Below are 13,536 nucleotides of genomic sequence, written 5' to 3'. Positions count from 1 at the left end.
TCGTTCAAAAGGCATTCCAAGCTAAACCTCCAGTTCCTGGAAGCATGAAGCAGTCTGCCAATATCTCCTGTGGTCCAGCAAGGCCGGTGTCTTCTCTCATTTACAATGAGGGCAACACAACTTAGAGCACTTAAGCTGGCCTCACTGGCTCCTCACTGTACTTAAAGAATAAGTAGGCTGTAAACAGCTTCCTTCAAACGCTTGTGGTCAGTTTGCTGCCAAAGATAATAAACAACAGCAACTTAATATCCAGGAATTAATTGCACTTTATGTCCATTAAACAAAAGCTTAGACCAGGCTGTCAGGGGTACTTGGCCGTAACACCCATCTCACTGAAAAGACTCTTCCATCCACACTTTATGTAATTAGTTACAGTCTGCATGGTCTTGTGAGAGTCTCCTCTTTGTTCATGGTTATCCAGAAGGAATTTGTTGGTTCAATCACATGATACACTTGCTCATGCTGGATGCGGTCACGGCTGTTGATTTGTTGATGGACATATTTTCATGCTTCATATCAGCTGAGACACTCTCCATGTGAAGAAGTTTTTCTCTCTGTCTGCATTACCTTTGATTTCAAGAAAGACTACGGCCTTTCCTTAATAGCTGTTTATCAGCTGTCCGCACCCAGCATCCTGCTCGGATCTCTTTGTTTTTAAGAAGAAAAAAAACCTCACATCAACCCCCAGTTTATGACACAGGGTTTTTGCGAGGATTAATTGGACACCTCTTAAGCCCACATTTTTGTTCTGAAAAACCGAGACGCACATGTTTTCCCCCAGTCGATTGTCGTGAATCGCGGTGTTGAGGAAGAATTCCCCGATTAAGTTCTATTACCATTACCTATTCTGCCGGTGCCCCTGTTGAACACCTTACCTTGTTAGCATGTGTCAATCAAAACCCGTGCTCCTAGGAGGGCAAAGTGGAAAGCTGAAACAGTTATCTGTCTCCTGCAATGCTCCACATAAAGGCAGCGGGGGTGTGTGGGGTGTATGTACAGTAGACTGTGAGTGTGTGCAGCGGCGGTACACCCATCCACCGCAGGATGAAGACACGCCTGAGTGCCCACGCTGACCTCGGCCTGCTCTCGCCTCCCCACTTCCATGCTCTTCATTAAAGGCACATTCCACTATATTAGCCCGCTGTCCTTCTGTCCTTCACCTGCTGCCATTTGTTTCAATTCAGCCCTCGTTAAGGCATCATGGTCTCGAGTTTAGACGGAGCGGGCCGAGCGGAGCTTCTCATTTAATTATACAGTTCATTAGAACGCTGGCCCACTCCCCTTCTTACTAACTATGAGGCAGATGATGGGAATAACTGGTGGCTAATGTGCAGTTTAAACAGCCTGAATATGGAGATCGGCCGATTATGGATTACGATTTGCCGTTAGCCTGCCCTTCACCCTCCTCATTCGCTTTTATGTCTGCTGTGTAGCCTTTTGATACGGTATCACTCAAGTTGGAGTGTGCTCTTTCAGCCAGTGTGTTTGTTTGATATTGTTCACGAACTGTGAAATTGAATTTCTACAGCTGGGCTGATATTGGAAATAATTTCATATCCTCTGCAATATTCTTGCTCGGTTTCACCTTATGTTTAAGACGCCCATTTGTGCTTAATGCCTCTTTCTCTTCTTCTTCTTCTTCTTGTGCAAAGTCGATACAGCAGCGCTGTTAATTTAGAGCATATTTACCCAAGAAGCAGTGTTGGCCTCGTTGGTCGCCCACACACCACAGCCTAACCACCAGCCACTGTCTTTTACACCAGCTGTCGCCATGGCAACGTGGCCGCCGCTCCTGGCACAGCAGCCCTTTACAGAGCTGATGACATCGTCTTGGCAACAATGTAAGGTTCATATATCCCATTATGACGAAGAGCATTTGTTTCTTCTTTTCCCCCCTTTTGTGGTAAGGGTCACTAGGCTCCTTACACCTCAGATACAGTAAAATCCCTAATCGAAAACAATAAGGTGTTTTACTCTTTGTTCCAAAATCATATATAGGTGCAATCAGTTGACATGAACACAAACCTGCTCTCTGAAGACACTTTTTGAGGTGCTTCTAAGATATTTTCATTTGAAATCCAATTCCTCTTTAAATCAGCCAGAGTGATACAAGATAGTCCTCTGTAGGCCTGCTCCATGTGGACTCCTCTGCAGAGCATCAGTGTGTCACTGCATTGTTGTTTTGCCTCCTTGGCTGAGGAGGCTCAGAGCTGTTGGACCAATCAGACCCCTGCCAGCTTGGCATCCAAACCCTTCCATAATGTCCTCTTCAGATATCCCACCAGGTTTCTCAGCTGTCCTACCACTCTGACAATGAAAAAGAGCAAAAAGCACTGTGCACTCTGGTTGCAAGCAGCGTGGTTTAAACGGGTTGCGATGTTATCGGCAACAGCTGAAATCCATGACCTCTGGAACCCATCCATCAGGCTTTCAGCACCAGCTCTGGCCTCTGACACACACAAAACTTCAGCCAGGGAATAGATGCACACAGCTGGGAAATGCATCAATGTCAGTGAGACATTGGTACCTTATAAAATTATATATATACACTCTATCCAGTACTTGACATGTATGCAAGTTAACACACACTAGTGTGGTTGAGCATACAGATATAAAGCTATAAATGTTTCCAAAAGCACAGAGGTTGCCAAACTGTGGTTTTTGTGTGTGTCCAGACTGAGCTGTCTGTCACTGCTTGCATATTATGTTCATATTCTAACACATACTTTCACTGCTGTGTCTCACACACACACCTGCTCTCAGCTCCGACACACAAATCGTCTGCACCCGTAGCGCTCCATGCTTGCACACATGTTACTTATACATGTGTGGCAGAGGCTCAGCTGACCGCCTGGCAGTCACTGTGAAATTGGCACCCTTCTCATACAGATGCCAGGTGTTTTGCTTGGCCATCAGGGGTGCTGGGGGTGAGCTTGTGTCAGAAGTGTTGGGTTGCTTTGAATGGCAGGGAAAGGATGGGGGGTAATATGTTATGTGTCCCTGTTAGCCCGGCCGCCTGTCTGAGATGAAACGTTGCCAGGCCCAAGAGGAATTAGAGACTGCTTAGTTTTCTGTGTGAGACTGAGAACGGTGTGTGATGTATTGTCTTTACGATCAGCAGGTGATTTCCCAAATGCAGTGGAAACGTGAAGTTATGAGGCATCATTATTTTTCAATTAGCCATACTTCTCTGACTGATACATGCAGGTGTCAAATAAGATATTCCAGACAAACTGCTGTAGTCAGTTTTTGACCCTGAGCTGCATTAATCTCCAGCTTTGAGATGTTTTCTATGGTGCTGTTGCTGCAGAAGTCAGATCTCAAACTATATCACAAGTGGACCTGAAGAAGCTCGATGCAAATAACTTGTACAAAATGTAAAAATAACTTTAAATCAGTTTGAAAGCGAGCCTAAGCAAATACATTTTCTCAGTGTTGCGGGATTTGTCCTGATCAATCAGAAGAAATTCAGAATTTAACCATAAATTGAGAAAAACATACCTGCTTTTAATTTGGCTACTGTTGTCATCAAAGTACTCACCTTATCCTCTGCTTGGATTCCTCCAGTATGTCAAAACTGAGACTCTGAAACGCAATTCAACTTTGCTTGACAGTTACATGGAAACAAGGCAACAGTTGAGGTTATTTGCTCTCTCTACAGGACTTCACAGGACATTTTGGTTTTCTGATTGTATGACCATCAGTGACGATAAGGAATCCTAAAGGAAAACAAGAATGCTCTTGGTGGCACAGTTGATCTGGGGTGCTTCCTTCACTCGAGACTGATGGCTTTTCCTTTAAACAAAAAGCAGCCCTTTATGACTATATGTCACTGTCAAAAGATTTAGTGACTCTTATAAATGCCTGATTTTATAACTGCAGCATTATCTGACAAAATTACCATCAAAGTTAAACCAAAGTTAATGGTAGCATGTGTGCAGTGAGTTCAGCTCTATCTTATTTATGATTATCTGAAGAGACTTGAGACCCTGATGAATCAGTGATGAGTGTCAAAGCAGTTCTTTGACTGAAAGTCTGTAATTCAGTTGCAGAAAATTACATGAAAGGATCAACACCCGCCACAGTCAGTTAGCTTAGCTTAGCACAAAGACTGTAAACCGTGACAAACAGCTTACTGCTTGCTGGCAGGAGCTTCCTCTTTATTGAGATTAAAGTGGTTTTAGTCTTTTCATTTAACTCTTTAATAGTAAGCAAGTAAATGTTTACCAAGATGTCTTTAAGTGGCCAAACTATTCAGTTTACATGATGATCTGTTGATTTACTCTGTAAATTTAGTGTGCTGGGACAGAAACTCAAACCAGTGAAGCACAGAGCTTGTGCGGTTTTCATTCAAAATTAATAGTTCAGGGTCCGGGTTTAATTACTGATTAAACCAGAACCAGAGACTAAATTGTAAATAGACTTTCTTCCAAAATGCCTGGCGTCTCTCTTTAACATGCTGTATCTAACCTGTTCACAACATATTTGTGTTCTACTCTGCATTTCTTCTTGAAGTTGAACTTGTAAGTTTCCATTTGCACTCAGTGGTACACTATATGCATATCAATATAGGATGCAAATTAAATTTTCCTGAACAGACTTAATTTTCAGACCAACTGGAGTTTATTTTCTCAAATCACACTGTAAGAAACAGACAAGACACCTGAACCCCCCCCTCCTATTTAGTTTGCAGGGATGGTCATTCCAGCGTGGATTAGATAAGGGTGAAGACAAAGTGGAGCCTGATTGGAAAGTCACTGTAGCAGCCAGCAGTGTAATCCATCTACGCATTCCTTCCAGAGAATGCCAAACAGCTCGCTGAAAATGAGCTGCCGACCTGACTACATTAGATCTCCGCTGTGTCTCTCCGATTTCTGTCTTTCAAAAACATGCACACACCTCGTACACACACACACACACTCTCTCTGCGCCTGCCACCAGCTTCATTAGCAAAAAGAAATGTCCAACTCATTAAGGCGATGCAATTAGTGGCTAATTGAGAAGCTGTTTGCAGTGAAGACAAACTTGCTTCCTTGTGGTGTGTGTTTGCATTTTCACTAAGTACATCTGGATTTCCACCTCTGGCTCCTATTCTTGACGTAATTTTTCCACCACAGAGCGGCTGCCTGAAGGAGATGTGGAGCAAAATGGTTTTGATGCAAGTCTCTTTGTAATTCAGTAAAGTATTTTCTGAGGATACAAAAAAAGGGGAATTATTTTAATGTGTAATTGTTTATTTTTTTCTAAATTTTTTCATTTTGCTGAGACAGTCTTTTGGAGAGTCATGTCACCCGATACAGAGAGAAAAGACTTAATGGGAAGTTTTACCCGCTCATTTAAAAGTTACTTCCCCTTCATTATGCCTCTTTTTTAGACATAACAGAGAAACTGCCTCGACTGCACTCTGCACTCACAAAAGCACAAGTTACCAACTGCCTGCCCTTCTCACTCCACAGCTTGACTTTCCATCCCTCGCTCTGTGTTTCTCTCTGCCACACTCTTCCATCTCCTCTTTCCATTCTGTCATTCCTCACCCCCAATTCTTTGCAGTCCAGAGATAAGCTCCATGATAGGGAGGAAATGAGAACGACACACACACACACACTCAGAGAGTTTGCCAATCGTGTTCACAAATTACTTATTTAAAACTCTTCTGGAGATAAAGTTGATGAAAGAATAGACATGCAGCCAAATTTTCAAAAATATTTGATTTGATTTTTATGCAGGCTACAACAACACTGAATCAAACTTTGTCCTACAGGGGGCAGAATCCTTGTTACCCCAATGTACTTGGGTGACCTCTTGCCCAATTTAAAGTACACATTCCCTGGCTCAGCCTTGCACTCGTGTCTTACCTTGATCTTTCCCTGACAAATGGGGATAGAAATGATGACTATCCTGCTCTGTATCACAAAATAAACCACACGCATGCAGATCTGTATCTCTGTACAAGTTCACATCATGGATTTCCTCTGTAATCAGCAGATATATGTGACTTGTCTGCTCTGACCACCCTCCCAGAGTGTGTTTTCCTAGCATGCCTTATTTCAACCCACCCCACTTCAGAGGATGAAGGACAGTGGAGGGAGCAGAGCTGGGGATTCCCTTTTATTTTAGCTTGATTCCCAGATAGCATTCACAGGAAATGGCATACTGCACATACATTAACCAGTTTTATAGCGGAAAAGAGTTGCCATTGTGGTGTGAAGATGCATGAACTGTGAGGAGAGGGCCTGGCTACACGAATGCCCAAGGCTGACTTGACTTGACTCATGAAGGACACGCACACATGAACAGTGGAGACACCCTGAAGGGATGAAGGCCTGTGGGTGTCCATGAGGACAAGTCACATCCTATCCCCCCTCTTTAGTGGAGAGCAAAGAGAGCAACAGCCCTGTCTGTGCCAACTTTTCTTGTCTGTCTCCATTCATAACGGGTGAGAGAAATGTGGGGTCATGCTACTTTTTCTTTTATCTCAGATGCTGGAGATGCGATAGCAGCTGTGGATGGATTGTTTAGAAATCTGTGTTTGATATGAATCAAAGAAACATGGCTAGGGTCAGTGGAGAGTTCATTTAAAGAGATGTAAAAGTAGAAAGTATAACCTCCTTCAATTCTAAAATTGATAAATCAATAAATCAATAAAAATCATCTGATGATGCATAGACAATTATCACGAAATTAAAGGTTGATAAAAGTAAAAGATGGGCATATAAAACAAGGCAGTGAAGAAATACTATCATTGGTTGCCTTGGTTACATGTGAACACAACACTTTCTGCTTAGCGTCAGAAAGGCAACTGCATTTGGTTGATGTTAGAAAACAATCATAGTTAGTGTTAAAAAAAATCTACTATGCGACAGCGAATGTATCATTTAACGCAGAAGAAACACATGCAGTTACTTTCACCCACACTAGAGGTCGCATGTTCTTCGAACGTAGTATTGGTCATATCTGCCTGCATGCACCATAAACTATCAGAATGCTTTATCTTTCTTTAGGAGTTCTTTATATAGACAACTTTTACAGTCTAAGGCATGAACAAACAACACATGTTTTCGAGAGGAGGACATTTTCTTTAAAGTAATGCCTGATTATTTTTATCCAGTTGGTATATGATTTGTTTAGATGAATGTGAGGACAGAAGGGTGACTGCTTGTTTCCCTCGTAAATACTGTAGAAGCACTAAGAATAACTTCGTTTTTTTCACACTCTGCTTCTGTACTTTGATTTAGTTTTAGGTCATTGACAATATAATAGGGTAATCTGTTGTTCGTCTGAAGTTGTATTTTCTCAGTTTTAAAGACCTGGAAAGAACCAGGTTATTTTATTTAATGTCCTAATATATAAAATCTTAAAGTTGACAGTGAGTTTACTTTCCTTTTTTACATAATATGGAGTTCTGTAGTTCTCTGTGAAACTCTTTATTCAGGACCCAAGACTCCTGGTTTTGTCGGACTGTAGAAGCAGCTGGAAGACTCACATTTCTGTGGCTGCCTTACATGCTCGTCACAACAGCAGCAAAGTAATTCACCGTACTTCACAACAACGTGCAACTGAACTGAGCCTCTGCTAGATGCTAGAAGTACAATGGCAGTCATTTTCAACATGGGCAGGATTTTCTTGTTTCCACCGTCTGGATGATCAAAAGTTCAAATCAGATAGCTGTTGCAGCCGTTGAGAGTCACTTTGATAACACTTGAGCGCTGTCAACACTCTCTCGTTGCTCGTTGGCGCATTCACATTTCACACAAGCCACTTGTCAAGCTAAACACTGATATCAAATTAATCTGCAAAACCACAGATTAGTTTGACAGTCAATGAACGTCATGTCAGTGGACAACAAGAAAAACCCAACAAACTTGCCTTTCTTCTTTTTGTTTTTATACCCACATTACACCTCTCGCTTAGCCGTTTGCTGATTTGGCGCAAAGATTCTTGATAAATGTTTTTGTCTGCTTTCACTCTTCTTTACTTTGTCTTTGTCTGTCAATTTCACATATCCCATGTGGATGCTGCTTTGTAGTTCCTCAAGTCATAAATGGACTGAGCTGATGCCAGTCAAACTAGCAAACTTAATGCTAAAGCATATACAGTAATCTGTCAGGCTCTGCTGCAGTGTGACTATTCAAAGGAAAGGTTTTAATTGCTTCTTGGCAATTGTTTTGTATGTGTGTGTGTGTATACTCAGCACCTAGCAGCCCACTAAGTCAACTTTTACACCGCAGTACCTGATGAAATCTTTACTCTGAACTGATAGCTAAGCCAGCAAACAGAAAGTATGGTGCAAGTTGAAATTAATCAGTCGTCCTATTCTAAAACCCAGAGCACACGTGTAAACATCCACAACCACAGAGGCATGCAAAACTTTGGGGACAAGCTACCGTTCAAAAGGTAAAAGATGACCCGTCAATCCCACTGGCTGTCTTCATCTAATAATCAATAATGATAATTTGATCTTTGGACAAAGTGTTGGTGGACCATTGTTTGCTAATTTCTTTCTCAATTGAACAATAGGTGCTAATCTGCTCTTAACATAGCAAAAGTGTTCCGACTTTTCACTTCTGAGATCCATCCAATGCAGCATCACGCAGAGACAAAGATGGGGAAGCTGGATAATTCAACTCTGAACTGATACTATGATTTAACATTACCCAGAAAATCATAACTGCTCTCTGGATGACATATTTACAGACCTAGGCAGCCCCAAACAAAGTGAAAAGGTTGTGTTTTTTAAATTCTAACCACGCAAGCATGTATGCTCTCATGTTAATAAAGGGGATTTATTTTTCTATGATATGCTCCCTTTAAGTGACATTACTAGATTACTTTACAAACTGACTTTTGTAACAACTTTCAACTGGTTCCGATTGTTAAGACTAGTTTAGGAAAGCCAGAGTTTTTTGGTTTAGAGTTTGAAGCTTTTGAATTTGCACCCCTCTCTTAGCCCTAACAAGCTAATTAAGACCTTTGTAAAAAGTTATCGTAGAGCTTAAATCCCTTTTTGTGTCCAGACTTTGGAGATTTATTCATCTTCCACACACCTAAGTATTCAGAGGAATACAATTTTTGCACAGGTGTGCTCAAATCTTTACATGCCAGTGTTATTGCTTTAGGACTCAAATAGTGTGTGATCACTAAATATGCACAGTAAGCACGTGCTCTCAGTCTCCAGCAGCATCCAGACCCTCTTCCTCGTCCTCAGTCCGGAGAGGCATATTGATGCAGTGTGAGGAGGTTAAGCCGTTGGTTCAGTGTCTGGATGCTTGTGACATTCTGCCACGCCGGGCTGTAATTGACTCATCTGTGTGTGTATCAGTTAAACCTCGGCTCACCTGCTCTGACGGTGTCGAGGGGAATGTGATTGACAAGCTACTCTAATGCCCCGGCTCTGCAATTTGGAGTGTGTTGGGTATTTCTTCCACTCTGTCTTTTCTGGCAGGTCCTCCAACATTTGATGATTTTTTTTCCCCACCTTTCACAGTGTTTTTCTTGGCATTTCTCACGCTTGTTTTATTTCATCTGTCCGCTACATGGATTTCTCGGGCTGTTTGCTTGTCTGTCTCTTGTCTTTTCCGCTACAATTCTCCATCACCAACTCTGATTTCATCATCCTCAGGTCCTCCTTCTTCCTCCTGGATCCACAGTGTCAGTTCATGTTAGTGTACTGTAGTGGTCTTTAAGTTATACCGCTCTGAAGAGACCAGCTGGGGGGGGGTCTCACTTTCTCTGGAAAGTTTGCTGCTCATGCTTCAGGCATGCTGCTCTGCCTTTGGCTTGGTTTCAGCTGTCTACTCCTGTATATGTACACACACGTACCCTCTCTTTCTCACACGCACACATACACTATATGCTCAGCCTCCCCAGTGACTGGACCCCGGTACAGGAGCATTATCTTTTTAAGGCCACTAACACTGTGGATTAGATCAAAATTCAGCCCCATAATGGCTAGTCTGGCACAGCAACCTGCTTCAATTATGGCCCCGACATGTCACACACAGACGCCCCTGTCGAAATAATGTGATCTCACCCACACCCAGATGTGATCACCATATAAATGGCACATACACTTTTAAACATCTTTCACTCTAATTGCATTTTTATAGCTTTCCCATTTTCCTTACAAAGCGACATCTACGTCATTTGGAAAAATCTGTCCTTACCCATATAAGATGACTACTGGCAGGGAAGTAAAGCTGATTACAGGCCAATATTAGCATTACGGTACATATAGACACCTTCCATTTAAAAGAAGGAATGGTTGAGAGAATATTCACTTAGGCTTTTTCAAAGTTCTCATAAAAGTGATACAGATCACATAATGCAGAGAGCAGATGTTTAAAAGGTGAATGTGAGAGAAATAATGAATGTAAGGTGAGAATGACTTCATGCCACATGCATGTGGAAAAACAGAGAAATGGAATCTAATGATAACACAGTATTTATTGTTTGCTTTTTTTCTCCAGACTTTTAAGCACACATGAACTGCAGCCCTGTGACAGGACATTAGTGAAAGGAGCCTTTTGGAAGAACACAAATGTCTAAATCAGTCAGAGCGGACATTATCTGGACCTTGCGCTGCCTGCCCCTCTGTACAAAGGTCAGGTAAAATCTAAGCTTTAGAAAAGTTGTGGTGAAAAATGTTGTAGATCTGTCTAAATGCTAAGAGTGCGTATCTGTCCCTTAGAAAATTAGATACGTATCAAAATATAAGGTGGACGATAAGATTAAGCAACGATACATTTTCATACAGAAAGATTAGTTTTGATTCAGTTAAGTTCAGTTAAATTCAGTGCAGTCTGATACAGTTCTTAACATTTCTTTAAAGTCACTGAAAAGAGGGCATTTGTGAAAATATGGAACTGGTTTTAAACCATGTTAGCACTGTTAATGTACCACACAAGCCTCAGTGAATGCAGGTTTATTTGACCACTCCTCTGAGCAGGTGATCCAGCATACAAGCAGGATAAACCTCTTTTAAATGGTGCGCAGACACTGTCACATGAGGCACAATGTTGGAGACCCACTCTTACGTTTACTCTGCCAGTTTAGCCAATAGGATTTTAAATGTGGAATTGGGGCATTGTCCAGTTTATTGTATGTTTTATTTTTTCCAGGCATCCACATACAGATGTAAATGCATCTTTGACATAAAACTGGGTGACAATTTATGTTTGTTAACCTTTATAATGATGACTAGCCGGAGTGCAGCTAGTCATCATTACATAGACTACCTTTACTGCATATAGCACTTTTAGTCCATTTACCATACAACATCTATTTTTGCCTTTGCTGTACTTTTTTTTCCTCAATCATCCACATATTTTCATATCGGGGGTAATTTGGGATTCAGTGTCCTGCCCAAGGATACACCTCCAACATTTTGATTGGCTGCTCTACTTCCTGAGCCACAGTCTCCTTATTATGGATGTGTTGGTAGCAGCCCGTCTTGTGCTCTATTTTAGTGAACAGCCTGCAGGATGAGGCAGGGTTTGACACCCACAGTGACTGAATTTGTTTAACTGTTGAATTGATTATACATTGTTAGAAGTAACTTGTGATTTGATGCTAGCTATGAGTGTCCTGGGTCACTCAGTCAGACATTTTACAACAATATTTGAATTATTGTCCTTCAATTCAGTTCCACAACTGTGGAGTCTGCTTTGCGAACTTGATTCCCCTCTGGATGACAGCAAAGTGCTAAAAATCCTGTTTGCACCATTTAAACTATGTATTAGATGATCTATGTGTGCTGGAAGTGACGTACTGTATGTCCTCAATCAAACATGATGGCAGCAACAATGTCCTGTATTATTAAAAGGTTAATTTAAGTTAGTTTATCTTCTGAATACCCTGTAGTCCAGGCTGTGTATTAACCAACAGGTGATTGCTGGTATACACACTATTTTCCAGGCATCTCGATCTTATCAATGATAAACAACGCAATAAAGTCTGGCAGATCTGTGTTTCTTTGAGGTGATCCCTTTTCCCAACAGCAAACATTCTCCCCCTCCATTTAAAAAGATATATATGCTCCTCTCTCACCATTCGTCATCACTTGTTGCTGGCCTGTATGGCAGCAATAAGAAAAACTGTGTAGAACCCAGTAGTGTGTACAGGTGGGTCTTTTTCATTTTATCATCTTGTATTTCAAAACCCTGAGCTAGCCAAGTCCAAAGCACTTATTTTATTAGCTTACTGGTTGTTTGTTTTGTAAAAAATCCAGAAAAATGCTCAAAACTCTAAGTAGCATCATCAGAATGCTGAATTTCTCCAACCAACAACTGAAAATAAAGTAGATATAACAAATACCCCAGTTTTACACTTTTAGCTCTCCATATCCCATATATATACATATATATATATGTGTGTGTGTGTGTGTGTGTGTGTGCGTGTGTGCGTGTGTGTGTCAGCCTCCAAGCACACTTTTTCAGTTATAGTCTACCCCAAACATTATCGCTGACTGCCTTCACATACTGTGACACTTGTAAAAGATAATGTAAACCCCAACCCCCACAGAACCACACACCATCTTCCCCTTAATGATGAAGTCAGTCCATTTGGTATTCTGGGCCTCAAATTTTATTTGTTTCTATCATTGAAGCAGCTCTGTGGAGTACTTAGAGTTGGAAATGTTAGAATAATGAGGTTGGCCTGTAAATAATGAAACAGAGGATGCAGTGCATCAATTAAAAGCCATTTACTGCTTTGCATCCATCTCATCTTCATGCATATGTGTGTTCTTGTTTGCGCCTGTGTTTTCATGTGTGAGCTTTTGCAAATACATCCCTGTGCGCTGCACACGTTCCTCTGAAAACACATTAATCACACTGCGAAACATCACGGCCTCCCCTGATATGAAAATGAGCCATCCTGTACCACATTGAGGGAATTGTCACTGTAATTGCTCTTTGACAGATAGGCACACATGCACACACGTGCACACACGGATATAATCTTTAATTGCCTCCAAAAATGTTGATGTCAAGATGGCGTTGCTAAGATAATGGCTGGAGACTGTGTGGCCCACACTAATGGCATCCCCATTTTTAGCGCTTCACATCAGCAGAGAAATTGGCAGTCCATCAGATATTTAGTGGTGTGCAATGGCTGCTATTGTTTGGGTAATATTCTGTAACTGGAAGCTGGCCAAATCATTAAATTCCTTACCTCACCAGAGGGAAATCTCGAGTAAAGCAAGGCCTATCAGGATGATTTTAATGAATATAGCTAATGTGACATTTTCAATTTTGAAAGTCTTTGTTTACATGCCTGAACTTTATTCTTTTTGTTGCTTTGTGCAGCTTTTTTCTCCTGACCTCCAGAATGTGAAACCTGTGATCCAGAATTCATGGAGTGAAGGCATCTTTTTTTATTTCTATGGCAAAGACAATAATGCAAAATTAAAGATGTCATTAACACCTCAAAGCCAAAATGTGTCCATGCGCCACATATAAAGAGGTGAGACCAATATATGGGTTAGGGTAATAAATCATCCCACCTTAAAAATCTATGCTAATCTTTAAATGGGAACCA

Source organism: Leuresthes tenuis, unplaced genomic scaffold, assembly GCF_036924035.1.
Source record: "Leuresthes tenuis unplaced genomic scaffold, fLeuTen1.0.hap1 SCAF_1, whole genome shotgun sequence".
NCBI lineage: Eukaryota > Metazoa > Chordata > Actinopteri > Atheriniformes > Atherinopsidae > Leuresthes > Leuresthes tenuis.
Note: the sequence above shows the minus strand (reverse complement) of the source record.